An 11,696-nucleotide genomic window follows, 5' to 3' on the forward strand; every position below is an offset into this window, starting at 1 on the left:
CTGTCCTGTTGCTGCTGCCGCTGCTATTGCTGCTGTTGGACTTGCTCACTAGCAAGGCGAGAGCTACTTCGTTGAGTGTGCTGAGAAGTAAGCGATGCGTGGGTGGAACTAAAGGTGTCGTCTCTTGCTTGTTTTCATAGTTTTGTAGCAATAGTTACATTACGGTAGCATTTTGAGCCTTCAGCGTGGCAGCGCTGCCACCCTGTGGCTACGCCGCAACCCTGTGGCTGCGCCGCCACGCTGTCACGTGATTGGTCACGTGGTGCGGAGCAACCGGCGGCGGCGCGGTGCCGTGGCTGGTCACGTGGTTCGTCAAGTAGTTGGTCACGTGACCAAGTTCCACTCGGCCAGCTATAGCTATCGCGTCCCTCCAGGTTTAACCAGAGCACCACCGCCAATTTTTGTTTTCATTTCACGGTGTTGTTCTTGCCCCTGCGATGCATCTGTCTTTAGCCTCGAGTAAGTTCCACAGTTGCAGGCTGCTCGCAGCCGCCACGTGATCTTATAAAAACTATCTGCCCTTTTTCATCAATAAGCTGAACGAACACAAAGCGGAAAGTAAACGAGACAGGCACGAAACGATGTAGTCTTCGAAGAGCATCAAAAATGCTGGCGCTTGCCAGGAGCGTGAAATAGGCGCTGGCTTGCCTAGTTCAGGACGACCCTGATCAAGAAAAATGTTTGCAACAGCACCGCAGACAAAGGGGCCGAAAGCCACAGACGCTAGCGCTTTTACTTTCTTCGATGTTGACTAGATGAGATATTGGCTGTTAAGCCCAGGATACATGGAGCGTTTTGTCGGCGATTTTCGCCCGACGGCGCGCATTTGACGCCCGGCCTCGAAAAAAACTCCCGCCGCCGCCGATCTGGCGCCGCCAGATATTGACGCGCGGCGTCCGGAGAGACCGGAAGTGGCAGCCGGAGGAAGCCAATAGCAGCGCAGAAAGCCCGCTATTCCGGTTTCGCTGCCTCCGCCGCCAACACGCCCGCCATGGCCGACGAGCGCTGCTGTGTTTGTTGCACGGAAATGTTATTATCGTGGAAATAAACGCTTCACCAGACACGAAATCTCACTTCTTTTGGAGAACAAGACCGAATCTTGGTTCGAAATGCCCGCCTTTCCTCCCTGAGGCGAAGGTGCCGAAGAAAAGCGCAGCCGATGGCAGCCACGGCTGAGCGTGCATCGAAAGGTACGCGACCGTATGCATTCGAGCACGCAAAACCTTGTAGATATCTATGCACGCGTGCTGCGATCAGTACGGTGGTGTCTAAATGAACAATTCCGTTATTCTAACAGAGGAGTCAGCGTCGCTGCTCTCAAAGAGCTCCTCCCTCAATGATATTTGCCACATGTTTATCACATTGCTTTCGCGCTGAGATGCGCGGCGGCGGACTGCCGCTTATTCGCTTTATGTATCTCCGGCCGGGCGTCGGAGCCGTCACGACATTTTCTGCCGAGCGAACATCGTCGATAAAAACGCCGCATGTATCCCGGGCTTTAGAGTAGAGGTGCCGGGCGGCGATGCTAACGCAGGGGCCTGCGTTCAGCAAGACTTATAAAGGTTAAATGCCCACGGCCGGTGGACTTTACTGAAAAACACTGGACTAGCTGAGAGATTCGGCTGAACTGGCTTATTGGCCAAAAATTGATCTCATTCAGATGAGGGCCGAAAGCTAAAAAGAATACGGGTGCTTTAATTCCTGATTTTTTGATGCCGCAGTTTCTTTAAGGTGTAAACATCACTTGATCCATTAAGCGAAATTCAAGTTTTGTAGGTTTGTGTGGTGTGTATGATGATGATGTACTCACGCTGAATGGCTCGATGGTACCGTTAAAAGAAGACGTCCGCTTGCAACATGGCAGGTGACGATTAAATTATTGATTAGTCGCGTGAGGTTGCTAGAGAAGAGCAACCTATATTGCACAAATTCCACCAGTGACAGCACCTGCTATCCCAGGGCAGTGGTGACACTCGATGGTACCCACAAAAGATGGCTTACACGTGCACCGTAGCAGGTTGTGGTGAAATGAAAAAAAAATGTTGCGGGAGGATGCTGGACAAGAGAAACCCGGTTTGCACAAATTCCACCGGTGGAAGTGACTGCCATCCCACGGCAGTGGCGGTCGTCTGCTGCAGGATTGACACGAGTACTCCCAGGGATCCACAAGTGTTATGCAAATAAAGACCAATTCTGCATATATGGGCATAATTTCTTTAGCTATCGTCATGCCCTTGAAGCGGATCAGCGTGCAGATCAGAAGGGTTGCGGCGCTGCAGCTGCGGTGGGTACATAGAAAAATGAAAAAAAAAATGAAAATTGGTTTTGCTGAAAGGAAACAAAGAGGAAATTGAAGTTTGGTTTTTGGGAAAGGAAATGGCGCAGTATCTCTCTCGCACCTGAACCGCGCCGTAAAAGAAGGGGTAAATGAGGGAGTGAAGAAAAAAAGGAAGAGGTGCGTAGTGGAGGGCTCCGGAATAATTTCGACCACCTGGGTATCTTTAACTTGCACTGATATCGCACAGCACACGGGCGCCTTTTGCGCTTTGCCTCCATCGAAACGCGGCCTCCGCGGCAGGGTTCGAACCCGGGTACTTCGGCTAGTAGACGAGCGTCTTAAACACTAAGCCTCCAGGGCGGGTGGCTACGTAGGACAACGCAGAAGCTTTATTGTCCATAATGATCAGTTGAGCTTTCAAGACGAACACCCGCGCCGGTGGCTGTGTTTAAGGCGCTCGCCTAATGTGCCGTAGTACCCGGTTTCGAACCCGACCGCGGCGGCCGCATTCCGGTAGAGGCGAAATGCAAAAGGCACCTGTGTGCACTGCGATGTCAGTGCACGTTAAAGATCTCCGGTGGTCAAAATTATTTCGGTGCCCTCCACTACGGCACCTTTTTCGCTTTCTTCTTTTCCTCCCCCAGTCCTTCCTTCCTTCCCATACGGCGCGGTTCAGGTGTCCAGCGAGATATGTGAGACAATTACTTCTCCATTTCTTCTCCTCAAAAACCAATTTTCATTTTCTTTTTTTTTTTTCGAAGACGACGACGATGAGCTATAAGTAGAACCGTGACGCCATCTTTTGATAGGATAACAACAACAACCGTGCCGCCTGTGTCTTGGCCAATCCCAGGCCGCGGGTATGCGCCATTTTCCTCTTGACGACAACGAGAACAGACTCCGCCATTGAGGCCACTCGACCCGTGACCAGCAACGACATCGCTTCTTCTGCTGTTGCTGTCGGACTGTTTCTGTCTGCCTAATCTCTTCCGTGGTGAGTGCTGCTTGTTTCTGGTTAGGCAGTTTAACGATGGGGGGCGTTTGACCAGGTTTAAGGTTAACGCTGCTGGCTTGGGTAATGTGAGGTTGCTGTCGTGTGGTTCCCATTCATGTCTCACTTCTTCGCGAGGGGGTTTGGAAGCTTGGTTTGCCAACCTGATGCTAGAAAGGTACCCTCTGAATTCATTTAGGAAAAACCGTGTCGATGTAATACCGGTGGAGCTGGTCGATAGAATGCGCAAAATGAAGAACGCCAAAATAATCCAGCAAAAACTCAACACGCTAACGAAACACTATCTAGACATCTCTAAAGTGCAACCTTTCTAGAGGCGACGCATTGCTTGGAAATCAGCGAATATTTCGTGTCGTATCTGCTCCAGTGCACCACATTCAATTGTATTCCTGTCCAATCCTTCGTTCCTAAAGAGTTGCTCTGCACTAAAGGCATTGTGCACAGAGTCGAACCCCTATCTACCACTCAAGGAATTTTTTCTGGGATTCCAGGACACACAAGAGCGGGCGTTATTTCTGTATAGCGCTGTTCTCACTTTGTGGCTGGGGTTTGTGTTGCAACGGAGTCTTGTTATAAAACCTTTTTTTCGCACGCGTCCCCCGGAGTTTAATATTTGGCCAATGGTCTATCGCGTGGACACGCTGCATCCTTCACCTGTAATGTATGAACTGTAACAGGCAATTTGGACTCAGTGCCAGAGCCCGTAAGTCGGCGTCTAGACGCCGGGTGAGTGGTGAGGGCCACTGTTCTGGCAGCTGCATGCCTGTCAGCAGCTGGATAGCCTAGCTATTGTCTGTACAGTAACGACTACAATGTTGATGATGCCATTTGCGAAAAATAGTAACAGGAGAAAATTTATTTGAACTAAATTGGCAGAATAGCTGGTCCAAGCGGACGCGCATGCATTCTTGAACCGCAGAACACAGACTTACGCCACACTTCTCTATACAGCTGCTCCTGGTGTCAAGGCCACATTGGCTGCCTGAAAAAAACAGCTGCGTTTTAACTACATCTGAACCTGAGTGTAGGCTAACTAGACGCGATTTGGCGTCTGTCACGTTGAGTGCGTTTCGCACACTAAATAAGCAGCGCGCCACCCTGCTACGCTGGCAGGTGGAATAATTGATAGCGAGAGTTCTAAACATCACCCAGTGAATGCTCCGGCCTTTGGCTGCAGTGCCGCCCCTCTGCCACAACGTTGTAAGCGCTAATGCATGTAGCCCACATCGTTCACCACCTGCAAGGTACTATCATGAACGAATCGACCGCGAGCAAGAAAACTGAGGTAGCAACTAAAATACACCAACATATTAGCTCCTAGAGGGCAAATAGAAGCGAGGTTGATTAACACTTCTCTAGAACAGTCTTCGCGCTTTCGAAGTGACATTACCGCAAATCTTCCCCTGCCTAAGAACTTATTTTAATATTCGTGGCAGAGTTGTTCGCGTTTCATTTCTTGCTGATAGTACCTCAAAGCGCGACTGAGGCGTCCACTGACCCAGGGAGCCAGTTATGCGCTCTTAATTCCTTTCGTCAAAATCACCGAAGTTTAGGACGTTGTCAATGCCAACGCCAATGAGCAAAAAGACGCCGACGGCCTAAAGAAACAGGGGCCAGCGTTCGGTTCCGGCGGCGGCGGCTGAGTGACGCCATAGCTGTCACGTGGTTCAACGTTATAGGTAAAACGCGCACACACGGCGCACTCGGAGAACGCGGCGCACACGGCTAATAAGGTGCGGAGGTAAGGAGTAAATCTTTCGTTTTAAAAGATCTCTCATTGCTGCTTGAGCGTATACTCTGCAGCTTTACTGAGGCGTTGTCTGTATTGTTGCTAGTCGGGAAGCTTGTCAACCTCGGCCTGTAATGTGACCTGCGTCAGCTTCGCTCCAACGCTTTGCTGAAAGTTTAAATGGAGTGTCAGCCTTTCCAGTACAGTCTTACGTACCGTGCCCTGTCTTGATAGCGTGCCTGTCAGGCTTTCTCGCAACAGCTTTTGCATTAATGATATGTAAATGACATCCCCAACGTGGAGGCGTCGTGCTTCTGCCTCTCCCAAACCTAGGTCATAACATAAAACAAGGTCTCGTCCTAGAATTTCTAGGCTCTAAGAGGGTCTTAAAACCTTTTTTGTCGAACAGTAATCATGGCAGTTGCAAAGGTTATTTAATGAAATTGTATCTTCTCTCCAAGATTTAGGATACCTCTTCTCATTACCCAGACAGTACCGTTAAAAGAGACGGGCGTCCTGCGTAAAGTAGATTTTGTTAAAAAAATTAGCTGCGGCTTAACTACTGCTGAACATGGTTAAAGAGCGAAAGCTGTGGCGTCTGTAACGTTGAGTGCGTTCCCGCACATTGGATAGGCAGCGCGCGCACCATGCCACCCTGGCAGGTGGCAATTAATGGTTGATCGCTTAAGGTTGGCCGCCCAATAAACGCTGTAGCCTGTGGCTGCGGTGCCTTTTGTCTGCCACAACGTTGTAACCGCTAATGCATGCAGCCCTTAGATTCTCACCTCCGCCACGATTCTGAAAGTGCGATTGAGAAGTTTACGGACCAGGGCAGCCAGTTATGCCCACTTCCTTTATTCAAAATCATCAGAGTCTAGAACGACGTCAACGCCAACATTGTTACACAATGAACGCGGACGGCCGATAGCTTCAGTGCCTCGTTTTCAGTCACAATTTTGTCAATGCCAACGCATGCAGCGCACATCTGTCATTACTGCCACGTAGCTTAAAGCGCGACTGAGGTGTCCACTGTCCGAGGAGGTGCAGTTATATGAAGCCCTTCGCTCCCGCGCAACGCCTAAAGACGGCCCGGCCTCGCTCTCATGTATGGCTACGCTCGCAATGACTAGGCCAGCGCGGCGCTCCTCTTAGCCAGGCGCGCGGCGAGCCACGTGGTCAGGTGGCGACCCAGCTGTGGAGAACGCATGGGCCAAGCAGGTGGCCGCGTTGCAAGGCTACGACGAACCTGCGGTCAACTAAAGGTCAAACTGCAGCCCCGCGGAAACGGCTCAAATAGGTTAGTAAAGCTTTCGCTTTGAAAGATCACAAGTTTTAAGCGGAAGCCTTACTACCCCCTTCCACAGCTTATTCGGGGTGTATTTCAAATGGCCTTAAACCGATGAGAATTACGTGACGTTGCCGAGTAGCAGCTGTGCCAAAACAGATAATAGAACGGGCCCTCCCCGCCGTGGTGGCTCAGTGGTTAGGGCGGTCAGCTACTGATCCGGTGTGCCCGGGTTCGAACCCGACCGCAGCGGCACCGTTTCGATGGAGGCGAGACGCAAAGGCACCCGTGTGCTGTGCGATGTCAGTGCACATTAAAGGTTGACGTCAGCGCACATTAAAGGTCACCAGGTGGTCGAAACTACTCGGGAGCCTTCCACTGCGGAAACTCTTAATTCTTTCTCTGGGTCCCTTTTCTATCCCTTCCCATACGGCGCGGTTCAGTTGTCAGCCGAAGTGTGAGATTGATACTGCTTCATTTCCTTTCCCCAAAAAGCAATTTTTTTATCTTTCACTCCCTCCTTTATCCCTTCCCTTACGGCGTGGTTCAGGTGTCCAACGATATATGAGACAGATACTGCGCCATTTCCTTTCCACCAAAAACCAATTATTATTATTAGCGGGAGCTTCTAAAGCAAAAAAATGTGTAACTGGGCCCCGGGAACAGTGGACACATAAATCGCGCTTTAAGCTATGCGGCGGTATTCACGGATGTGCGCTGCATACATTGGCATTTAAAACCTTGTCGTAGAAACGCGGCACTGAATCTATAAGCCCTCGGCGTTGACTGTGTTCTTTTGCTTTGGAGTTGGCAAGGTTCGAATCCGATGATTTTGAAGAAAGGAAGGGTGCATGTCTCCCTAGGTCAGCGGACGCATCAATCGCACTTTGAGGTGTCTGGTAGTGTTGAGAGAGAGATAGCGGCATGCATTAGCACTGACAACGTTGTGGCAGACACGCGGCACTTCAGCAATAGGCCGCAGCGTTCATTGGGTGAACAAACTTGTGATCAACCCTTAACCGCCGCCTGCCAGGGTGGCAGGGTAGGCGCACTGCCTATCCAGTGAGTGGAACGCACTCAACGTTACAGACGCCAAGCCGCTTCTAGTTGCCCGATACACGACAGCTGCTGTCTAACCAGATTGAGCAGTAGTTAAACCGCAGCATTTTTTTTTATTTCATCGCAGAAATGATAGGGAACTATGTCAACGGTCAATGATTAGTAAAGACGTTCTGAGGGCATTTGTGTTTGCTTACGTGGAGAAATGTGCGTTTTGAGGAAAGGACGCTGCAGATCTGAGATCTCGACATCTCGAGAGGTGGACACCTTAACCGTGCTTAAGCATTCAACTGACGGTGAATATGTCATCGGTCCAAAGCCCTGCGGCAAGTTGAATTTGAAAAATGAAAATTGGTTTTTGGGGAAGGAAACTGCACAGTATCTAGCTGTCTCATCTTTGCGGACACATGTACCGCGTCATAAGAGGTGGGATAAAGGATGGAAATGAAAATTGGTTTTTGGGGAAAGGAAATGGCGTAGTATTTCGCTCACATATTGGCGGACACCTGAATAGCGCCGTAAGAGAAGGGAGAAGGAGGGAATGAGAGAAGAAAGGAAGAAAGAGGTGCCGTAGTGGAGGGCTCGGGAATAATTTCGACCACCTGGGGATCTTTAACGTGCACTGACATCGCACAGCACACGGGCGCCTTAGGGTTTCGCCTCCACCGAAACGGGAACTCCGGATCAGTAGCCGAGCGCTCTAACCACTAAGAAACCGCGGCGGGTTTAAAGAAGGGAGCCTCCTCCACATCTCGACATCTCAGATGAACACCTCAACCACGCCCAAAGGGATTGGATTGAATTGGAAAAACATTTTATGTCGTAAAGAGCTGGATTATTGGAGGACCGTGTTAGGTGGCCCTTAATCCATGACTGTTGGCGACCTGGTTTGCCCACTCGACGCCTCGGACTTGCGTCTTCTGGTTTGAGCTGGCCAGCACAGGATCCCACCGCTCGAGAGAAGGAATTCCTACTAGCTCCGCCGGAGGCGTTTCTTCCTTACTATCACATAAGATGTGGTCGTAAGGGGGCGTTCGCCGTAGTGGAAATATTGGGGTGCGTATTACGTCTAGGCTGACAAGTTTGTTCATTAGCGAGGAAAACTCCTAGTCGTAAAAAATCCTCTAAAAGGAAACTCTGCCTTCTTCATTGCAACTTATTTAACAGAAACTTCTTTCCAGCTCTGTAAAGCCGATCCTTCACTAAAATGGTAATAACTGGTACTGCATGCATGTGCAGAAAATTGTGAATCTGAGGCAGCTTCCTCGATATTTGAGCGGGATAAATTAGGTAAAGGACATTATTGCTGCGACTGCCAAGGGAGTAAATAATTACGCATGAATATGCGTTCCGGACGCACAAAGCCGACAAGCTACCCGCGCACGTACCGACAGTTCAGTCATGTGGCACCAAAAATGGTACAAAGTGATAAACGTTATGTAGTTTAATGTGTAGATTGTATGGCCAAAACCGTAAGGCCAAAACCGAAATTATACAAATCCATTGTAAGTCCGGAAACCAATGCTAACCCGATCCTTTATACAATTTTTGGAACGTAGAATGAGAAAAGATTTGATGCTGTGAAAGCTCAGGGGGCTTTGGTCACCTTCTTAACGAGCATACTGGCACTCTCTTTTCCACAGTTGAGCAATGGACGTGACAATGAGCGATGCCTTCAAAGGTGAGCTTTCTCCAATGCATTCCCCTCTCGTTGGCGTCTTTGGCGCCAGTTTTCTCAACATCATGCCTTAGAATTTTGTTTAGGGACTGGAGACTGATGTTTGCGGTCTAGGATTAGAACTGGCAATGTTCACTTTTTTGTTGGACTTCTCCGTGCGCCACCTCGGGTGATACGCACCTTCTCAAGCACATGTTGAAAGGCACGCGCGTGTGTACTAAACACGCGCAAACTTTTACACTTGTTTTTGAACACTGAAAACGTCTAGCAAAAGAGATAAAGAAGATAGATTGTACGTACACGAAGATGACTGTTTGTTCATCTTAATCACAAAGTGTGTGCTCTAAAGCTTCTAAAACTCGACACAGTCCTCTCTCTCAAAGTTGGTTTGACTTGCTTCAGTGCTCGTTACTTATTTTTGGTGACTATGGTGTGTGCCCTAAATTGTTGAATGCAGCAGATGTGTGCAGCTAGCATGCACCTATGCATATGTAGCTGAATGTATTTGTAGCTTCACTCTTGTGGTAGTGAAATGCAGCGTTGAGCCAAAATAAGGACATAGATGTGCTTTATCATAAAGGGTACAGCGCACACACAAACATGAACGAGGAAGGTACACAAAAAGAGCATACTCGCGAATGATTTTAATTCGAAAAAGGCGCACTTTTCTTTTTATCTCTAAATGGTCATATCAAGGAGTATGCGAAATCAAAAGCCTGCCTTCATTTTGATACAAGTTGTTTAAAGGGCCACTTACACAATCGTCACCTTTCGTTCTTATGAAAAGCCCCCTGGCATTCTCACGAGCCACTCGTTGACGGTTTCTCCGCAAGATTTTGTTTCTGCAAGCAAAGGCGACCACGGCTCACTGCGTGTAGCATACGGGCATGTGCCGTAGTGCAATGTCACATTGATCCTCTTTTAGACTTCATAAGAAGCAGTTGCTCTCTTGATCGATCAGTTAAACATCGGCCCCTCTGAACGATGTATACCCTGCCTCAGGTTATGGGAGCTTCATACACAATTCCCATCAGCCAAAGAAGGCAGGTTTTAGGACTGCTCGTAGTATTTTATATGACAGTTTGAAGGTATAAAAGAACAATGTTCTGTCGACTAAAATCAGTCGCGAGTCTGCAGATGTTGGGTACCCTTCTCTTCTTTGTTTGAGTGTACGCAAGTACCCTTTATTGATTAATTCTGACCAACTCGCCCAATTGCACGGTCTCTCAAAAAACAATGTACTAGGTTCCAAAACAAATGTTTCCGCAAAGAACTGTGGCTAAATAAATGTTCTAATAGCAAAGTTCTAATAGCAAAGCTTTTTCGAAGACACAGAGCACTATCTGACACCTACAATTGCATTTTTTATGCAAAATAAAAGAAAACATGAGCTGGAGAGGAGGGTTAGCATCAGGATTCTTGACATTTAGCTGTGTGCTTCCACATTGCACTTGTCTTGAAGCTTATTTTAGCAATGCGGTCGTGTTATCTTGCAGCTGCCACAGCAGACTGGTCTGACGAAGACTTCCTGAAGCAGCGGGAAGTTCTCCAATTGGTTGAAAAACTGAAAGATCGTTCAGAATATTTACTTACGGATAAAACCCGCCTTGCTCTGCAGAAGGTATGTTACCTAGCGAACGCTGGATTTTCTCTTTTTTGCTCACTTCAGTTTCGGTATTTGAGATGGATCAACACTAGGTTATGTTCTGGCGCCAACAGCATATCAAAGGTGCACTATAGGGGATTATGAGCTCGTCTTTTTTCAGCGGAAGTTATATCTGCGCTATCTGAACATTCTTAGAAACCTCGAAGTATAGTCCTGTGCAGCCGAATTTCTTATACAATCGAATTAAACGTTCCGCCTCCCACCTTTTTTTCGAACTGACCTCCGGAAAGAGGAGGAGTAAGCCAACGCGTGGCGTACCTTTCAGGCCAGCCACATGGCGGCTTGCCGCTCTACCATCGGCAGAGTGAAACGTAACGATCGGTGAAAGCAGAGTCTATGCGTATTTTGTAGCGACAGCTACAATACGTTCGCATTTCGAGCCTTCAGTGTGGCGGCGCGGTGCCGTGGCTGATCACGTGCTTCGTCACGTGGTTGGTCACGTGACCAGCCACATGGTGCGGAGTAGCTCTGCTGCTGGCGGCACGGCGTTCCAGCTAAACCTAGCTGCAACAGCTGTGCGCATGCGCCGTGTCAAGACGGAAGAAGATAAGAACACCCAGCGAAACGGAGCGGCGAAAGACTGACATTGCAATTCAACTGAGCAAGTTCCACCCGGCCAGCTATAGCTATCGCTTCACTGCAGGTTTAACCAGAGCTAAACCACCGCCAATTTTTTTTAGTTCCCTGGCAAAATTTGCGGCAATGTAGTCTGCGACTGAACCTATTCGCTTACGGACTCCTAAAGAAAAACAGAAAATTCTGAGGTCGCTTAAGTCGCTCACGTGGAGGAATACGAAAGTATGTGCTTTGAGGATAACTCGCGCTACTTCGGCCCATATACTTTTCTTCGTCGCATCGGTGAAAAGAATTACGAGGTGCTGCCCGAAGGAACGCGACAGTAATCTCGTCTTAATAAAAATAAGAAGAAGAAGAATCGGTTTTTGGGGAAAGGAAATGGCGCAGTATCTGTCTCTCATATCTTCGTGGAC

General features: G+C 48.7%; 1 long non-coding RNA gene across 1 annotated transcript; it reads left to right on the forward strand.

Annotated features, from left to right (window-relative positions):
• The first annotated feature begins 3,072 nt into the window (after positions 1–3,072).
• Positions 3,073–10,642, forward strand: LOC144094813 (uncharacterized). The gene is made up of 3 exons (XR_013306582.1): positions 3,073–3,272; positions 9,007–9,044; positions 10,538–10,642. It is a non-coding gene; the product is annotated as an uncharacterized LOC144094813 (long non-coding RNA).
• The last annotated feature ends 1,054 nt before the right edge of the window (positions 10,643–11,696 follow it).

Source organism: Amblyomma americanum, chromosome 6, assembly GCF_052857255.1.
Source record: "Amblyomma americanum isolate KBUSLIRL-KWMA chromosome 6, ASM5285725v1, whole genome shotgun sequence".
Classification (NCBI taxonomy): domain Eukaryota; kingdom Metazoa; phylum Arthropoda; class Arachnida; order Ixodida; family Ixodidae; genus Amblyomma; species Amblyomma americanum.